This window comes from Schistocerca cancellata, chromosome 1 (assembly GCF_023864275.1).
Source record: "Schistocerca cancellata isolate TAMUIC-IGC-003103 chromosome 1, iqSchCanc2.1, whole genome shotgun sequence".
In the NCBI taxonomy this organism is placed as follows: domain Eukaryota; kingdom Metazoa; phylum Arthropoda; class Insecta; order Orthoptera; family Acrididae; genus Schistocerca; species Schistocerca cancellata.
Window position 1 is genome coordinate 1,160,511,723 of NC_064626.1, and position 7,817 is coordinate 1,160,519,539.

Consider the following 7,817-nt stretch of genomic DNA (forward strand, 5'->3'; position numbering starts at 1 on the left):
GCCCTAGCTAATATGGTATTTGCTTATACAACTTTACACATCGGTACCATATTCCTCTAACACATGTCCCTTGGTATATATATATCTGAGCTCAGTAGATTTAAGTTAGCTTAAGAGGGGGTAGACTATATAAGAAACTGACTATGGACAATAGGGAAAGAATGCATTGAGAAGTTATATGAAAAAGATTTGGGACAAAATGAGTATTGTACAATGAGAAATAATTATTTTGAAGAAATATGAATAGAATATAGAAAGCAGGTATAGATAGGACTTTTTGGGAATAATGATGAATGAAGGGAGATCTCCAAGAAGTAAAAGAAGTTTTGTTTGCAAAATACTGCAGTAAAACAAACCCTGTCCTTTCCTTTTGTATTATTCGGCTATATGTTTGTGTACACTTGTGTATTTGTGTTCATCCAGTCTTTATGTGTTCATCTGATACGATTTATGTTGTAGAATTTTTCTAATACTCAGCTACATTCACTACGATGAGGAATACTGTTATCCTCAAATATAATTTGCATTAGTAATATGTTATTTACTTTGTAAAGATGTTTAGACATTATTTATCTGTTCTGTTTTGTTGCTCATGTGTGAAGTTGATGTTTCAAAAGTTATTCTGATCTTTTATGTATGTACTTATGTCATAATTCTTGTAACACTGATGTACATGTTTATTTCAATTCTTTTGTAAAGCCTATACTACAAATGTTATCTGTGCTGTTATGTTCTTTAATGATGTATTTTGTACCTTTGTAATTGTATTCTATTGTTATAAAATTGTAATTGACACCAGTTCATCATATTATTAACTTGTAAGTTACATTTCACTGCACACATTTCTGTTGGTCATAGTATATGGACAATATGTGAGATGTAGGGACTCATAGTGTTTGCACGTGCGTTAATAATTCAGCAAGGGACTGGATAACAGTATTGCTGGTTCTAAGGACAAAAAAAAAAAAAAGAAAATTTTTGTGAGTGCACAAGTGGTGGTTTATGGACTTGCTATATTATCCGCAAGACTCTTCAATGGTGATTGTGCACCTGCACAGTCACAACAGATGGCTGCTGGCCATCTCTACAAGGACTACAGTGGGTCTGCATCTTTGATGATCCACCAATATCATTATTTCTACGAGGACTGCAGTGGGCCTGCATCTCTGGTGGCCCACCAATACCGAAATCTCTACCGGGACTACAGTGGGTCTGCTTTGTGATGACCTACCTACCAATCTTCTTCAAAACGTCGAATGACTCTGCTGTGGGTTTGCTCTGTTGTGGCCCATTACCTGTCAGCATGTCAAGAGTCAGCACTGTCTTTCCGTTGGAAGGACAACACTACTTCTTTAAGACTGCATGGAAATCCACTACTTCCGTGTGCATTGTCTTTTACTGCTCAGACTTTGAGAAAAGAAACGGCAGTTTCATTGTGATGAATGATCAGGACTGTCTTTATGGACTGTGAGAAAATTTTAGCTTTTGACCAACATTGTATTAATAAGTGTGTGCATTTGATATTTTTCTTACTGTAATTATGAAAAATTTTTTCAAATCTGTATTGGCCAGTGCCCAAAACAATTTGTAAAATTTTTTGTGGGGTGCATGGGGGCTATGTAAGTAGGCTGTTTAGGTTTTCTTATTGGTAACGCCACGTAGCGCTCTATATGAAAATCACTGGCTGTGCTGTGTGCAGTCAGTGGCTAGTTTGCATTGTTGTCTGCCATTGTAGTGTTGGGCAGCTGGATATGAACAGCGCGTAGCGTTGCGCAGTTGGAGGTGAGCCGCCAGCAGTGGTGGATGTGGGGAGAGAAATGGCGGAGTTTTGAAATTTGTAAAAATGGATGTCATGAACTGCTGTATATATTATGACTTTTGATGACTATTAAGGTAAATACATTGTTTGTTCTCTATTAAAATCTTTCATTTGCTAACTATGCCTACTAGTAGTTAGTGCCTTCCGTAGTTTGTATCTGTTATTTAGCTGGCAGTAGTGGCGCTCGCTGTATTGCTGTAGCTTGAGTAACGAAGATTTTTGTGAGGTAAGTGATTTGTGAAAGGTATAGGTTAATGTTAGTCAGGGCCATTCCTTTGTAGGGATTTTTGAAAGTCAGATTGCGTTGCGCTAAAAATATTGTGTGTCAGTTTAAGCACAATCTTGTACAATTTTTCTAAGGGGACGTTTCAAGTTCTTTGCTGTCTAAAAGGTTTACGCAACACATGCTGAACGTCGTTCAACGTTCAACGGGGAGTGGTTTCGCATCAACTTTATGTAATACTAAGCAGTTAAAAGAAAACGTAATTAACGGCGGCAAGCACTCTACAGAAATCCCAACATTAACAGCGAATCACAAGTAATATCATTGTTCACATTACTCATCAACAGTTACTTGTACACAAAGTTGTACTTTTAATGACATGACCAATGTCTTCGTTCTGGATCCGGATGCAAACCCAGAACGTAAAGCCATTGTTAACCAAGCAAAGCTTTGTGCCTTATCGAGACTCGATCACTAGGCAGAAAGAGACGTCAAATATTGACGTTTGCACTAGTATCAGTTATCAATTCTCAACTTGAACGTAAATGACGATAATGTTTGTACGAAACCAGGAACCCGAACATGACAATTACCTTCTTCGTAATTAGCCTCGAAAAACGTTGTATATTGTTGCATTGTCAAGGAACAAAGGATGCACATGTTTAAAGTTGAAATGCCATTATGTAATGCTGGTGACAAGGATGCGAACCCAGCACCTAATCGGATTGTTGAATAAGTACGTAAAATCAGAATGTAGATATCACAGTTTGTCACCAGTAGTAAGGTTGGAACTATAAATGACGACTGAAGTTGTATTGCCTGACCGGGATTCGAACCCGGCGCCTACCGCCGTCGTTGTCTAACCAGGAACAGACGAGGAATGTCCAATGTTGGTCCACCATTAGCGAGATGTGGGCATGTTTAACTAGAAATAAGGCGACGAAAACGTCTATGCTGACTGAGAGTCGAATGCCGCACACACAGTTATGAAGACACATCAATAATCAAATTGTTATTCAGTAGTTGCTTGCAAACCTTAAGGTCTTTCTCATCCCTAGTAATGTGTTGCCTAATATCTGCGATATCATGGTGTTAATTTACAAGTGGATTGACTGCCGTAAAGAGCAATGTTCTCTAGTAGTCGTGCATCATTGAGATGTAAATGAAGTGCCTCAGCAGAAGGTAATTTCTGTTGTGCAGCACGTATTGTTTCAGACACACTGACTTACATGTTATAAGTGCACAAAACGTATATTACTATTATTTGGAGAAGCTGCCGCCAAACCTGTTTACTTTTACATTCCGCTTAGCTGTCATGGTTGAATACACGTTTTCTTAAGGCTACATCTAATGCAGAGTGCTTACAAGAAAGAATAGTTTCCTGCATCATGCTATTGCTAGCTAGGTGAAATATTTTGTGGTAGCTATGTTTAAAATGAATGTATTTTTGAACGTATCGTTCGTCAAATATTTGAATGAATCGTCAACTGTAGGTGTGCCTGCACATGTTATAGCATAATAGCTGTAGCTGCGTTAGTTTATACTACAGACTTGGGTAGATTAGGTGTAACTTTTGATCCTTCAAGGGGTGATCGTGGCCTTGCGGCCCGGTTCTGTACTAGCCGCGGCTCGTGAGCTGCGGGCCATCCAGGCTGGCCGAGGCGAGACGGAAGTTAGCGAGCTGGCGGTGGAGTTGAAGGGCCAACAGCCCGGGACGAGCCAGCACGGCTGCCCCGCATGCCTCTGCCGCTCCGTTCGGCGTAAATATGTTTACCTCCTCTCCTGGCATCAGTGTAACAGCGGCAAATAGAAATACACATCATGCTGTCTGCCGTAGTGGCTCACTGGGAGAGGTCTATTCGAGGTAGAGTCGTCGCTCTCATTGAAGAAGGAGGATGTTCCATCAGAGAAGCTGGCAGACGGTATGGCGTACCACATACCACTGCAACGAGGTGGTGGACGATCTGCCTTGAAAGAGGCACCACAAACAGGGCTCCTGGCTCAGTCAGGAAGAGAGTGAGCTCACAGCAGAAAGACAGGGACCTAGCGTCTAGGAGCAGAGAAAATCCCTTTCTGAATGCGAAACAGTTGCGGCGGGAGACCAACTTTCTGGGCTCCAGTGACAATTCGCCCAAGGCTGAGGGACGCTGGACTGCATGCACGACGATCTGCCGTGAAACAAGAGCTCAGCGAAGACAACGTTTTATACTGGCTAGCATTTGCGGAGCTCCATCTGAGAGCTTCGTGGGACAACGTCATTTTCACTGATGAGAAGGTGTTTTCCACCAGTAACGATGGTCCACGAATCGTTTACAGGCCGCAAGGGACTCGCCATCGACGCGAATATGTAACCACGACGAGAAGAAGTGGCCGGCTATCTGTTACCTGCTGGGGTTGGATTTCTGCGAGAGGGCCGGAAATTCTTCACAGTATAGAAGGAACTCTGGACAGCGTGCAGTATGCCCACATATTGGAAAATGTGATGCTTCCATGAGTGCGAATGCTGTACACAGAAGGGGATGTCACATTGCAAGAGGACCATTCCCCCATTCACAAATCTGCATTTGTTCAGCAGGGGCTTTCCACGATTGGCGTCAACGTCATGGACTGGCCGCCACGGGTGGCTGATATGAATCCCATGGAAAACATGTGACCTGAGGTCGCCAGAACATTAACAGAGAACTGGCCACGAAACCAACCGACTACTGCGGACGCTCTTTGGGACTGTGTCCTGGAATCCTGGGAGGAAGCTGCTTCTTCAGGCTGTTACGTCCGACGGCTTATACGTTCTATGCGAAGACGCATGATAGAAGTACAAAATAATGAAGGATTCTGGATAAAATATTAGAGTCCTTAAAATGTTTTGTTATGTCTTCTTTTTCGTCATTTTTCCTCATTGGGAGCTAGTGGAAGATCGCGTGGCAACAGAAAAGATACAATATGGGTTAGTTTTCCTTTGAGTTGCCTTTTTAATTCAAGTGGGTTTCTTTTGAATATGCAGTTTGTTGAATATTCTATTTTGATTTCATTTATATCCTGTCTAGATACTTGCAAACTAATCAGCATAGATGGACTCTGTCACAGTAGTTTTTGCTATTTCAAATACATCTCTCTCTTCCCCTCCATCCATGAATACACCCTCCGTCCTCCACACAATACGCAAACGATTTCATATTATGTTTACTCGTTGTTAATACCTCCTCTGTTCTCTCTCACACTCTCTCTTTCTGACACTATCGCCACAAGTGCCCTTCTATTCCATTCATCCAAAACGTTATAAACAAATCTAGCGGTTTCCATTTACGCTACATTTTCTCTTTTAATTGCTGCTGTCTTTACTCTTTGTCATCCCTCTCAACACCTATGAAACCGTATTCTTTGATCTCCCCTTCCCTATAACCCTTTCTTCGTTCTGAAAACAGTCCTACCTTATCTCTCGGTCCTAAGATAAAACGAACTGTGGCACACACCTAAGTAAGCAATACTTTGCAAGCATTTCACGGTTATATTTTGCACTTCTGCACTTCTATCCAATCCCAGATCCCGCCCTCCTTCCTGTTACCCGTCCCTTGACATTTGCATCTAAATCTAAATGAATACTCTGCAATTCATAATTATGTGCTTGGCAGGGGGTTCTGTGGTCTGGTGGATTAATCTTGTATTGATGTGTAAAACGTGTAGGTTCACGTCAGGCGTATATTTTTAACACACACAAGTAACTCTCCTTCACCCCCAGTAACGCCAAGTGCAGAACGCCAGTAAGCTCCGTAGTTCAATATCCGCAGTAAAGATAACATTCCTTCGCTGCCGACCAGGGCAGAGCGGCATTCATTTGAGCTGTGACAGATGGAGAAACCCCGGAAGGCAGAGACTCTGTCACCAGCAAGCCGTCGTAATTAGAAAACGTATTTCATTTAATGAACCAATGGCCATGTAAGTTCACAAGGCTCTTACTTGATTTGAAACTGAGACGTTGAAAATTGTGGTGCTGGACTGGGATTCGAATTCGATTTCACTGTGTTCCCTAAGATTGCAAACTCTTCTAGGCCTCCTCGAAAGGCACCTATCTGGTTTCGAATCCTGATCAGCACAAAATATTTCCAGCCCTAGCATGTGCACTCCGAACTACTAGTGAAAAATAGTCGCATTTTCAACGTCTCTTCGTGCGTTGTCAGCTGTAACGTGTTCGTTTCAACTCACAGCAACATGATGAGCTTTTTATCACAACATTACAAGATCAAACGTTTCGTTACATCTTTTCAAGTTCAAACATTCCTCTCCATCCTACTGGCGAAAACGGATTTGGGTTTGGCGTTGTGTTCACCAACGACGATATGTTGTGGATTCAACTTCTAGCCAGCAGAGTATTTTCCATCACATCATTGAAAGTACAAACATGCCAGTCCTAGCTATTATTGGAAAAGAATTTGATAGTCGCAGTGTCTTCATGACCACGTGTGCGGGGTTTGAATTCCATTCAGCACAGAACTTTTCGTCGCCTGATGTCTAGCTAAACATGCGCACATCTCACTACTGGTGAACCAACAATAGCTATTTATCGTCTGTTCCTGGCTAGAAAACGACAGCCTTAGATGCAGGGTTCGAATCCCAGTCAGGCAAAAACAATTCTACCGTCATTTAAGGTTCCAACATCTCGCTATTGGTGAAAACATTTGATATTTAACTTCTGATTTTACGTACTTCGTTAACAATCCGATTAGGTGCTGGGTTCGCATCCCTGTCACAAGCTTTACATGGTGGCATTTCAATTTTAAACATGAGCATACCTTGTTCCTTGTGAATGACACCATATTAAACGTTGTTGGGGGTAGTTCCCAGGAAGGTAACTGTTATGACAGGATTCCCAGTCCAGTACAAACATTTTCATCATTTATTTTCAGGATCTGAATTGATAACCGATACTGCTGCAAACGTCTATACTTCACGTCTCTTTATGCCTAATTATTGGGTCTCACTAAGGCACAAACAAAGCTTAGCTTAGTTAGCAATGACTATAGGTGCTGGGTTTGAATACAGGTCCAAAACGACGACGTTGGTCATGTCATTTAAAGTTCAAATTTGTGTACACGTAGCTGTTGATGTGTTACAAGAACAATGATGTTACTGGTGATTCGCTTGTAATGTTGAGATTTCCGTAGAGTGCTTGCCGTTAATCGCGTTTTTTTACCGGTTCGTCCAATATCCAGTTTCCAGGGCCACTCGCCGTTGAGCGACGTTCAGCACGTGGATGGAAAACCTTTTCGAGGGCGAAAAACTTTTTTCCAATTGCCCCACAGCTTTGGAGCTTTGTAACTCCATATATTGTCTCAAGTACTTAGTTTTGACTAAGGATTACTATACGATATATGTAAAATAATCCGTTTTCTCAGAACTTTTAGAATGCCACTTGTTGTAATTAAGGTTAGTTTATGAGTGTTATGGGGTGTCTCATCGCTAAGAACGTGTTTTCTAATATGTTTTGTATGACGATATTAGTTGACACTTAGACTGACTGCCATAAAGACCTTTGGTCTCTAGTAGTCTCTTGCGGTACCCATTGTGTGTAATCAAACGACTGTAGCTCATGGGGTTTTGGTGTTTAGATGATCTGCAACACAGCTACATTATGTTGGTTGTATTTAGCAGTGACCCACTTTCTTGCCTCAAAAAGATAAGGTCCATTTGTTGCCAATAAGTCCAATATATTTCCATCATCAGTGGGGTTCATAGTAGTTTTCAGAGAAGGCATTTAGTAAAGGCGTTTGACAGGATGTC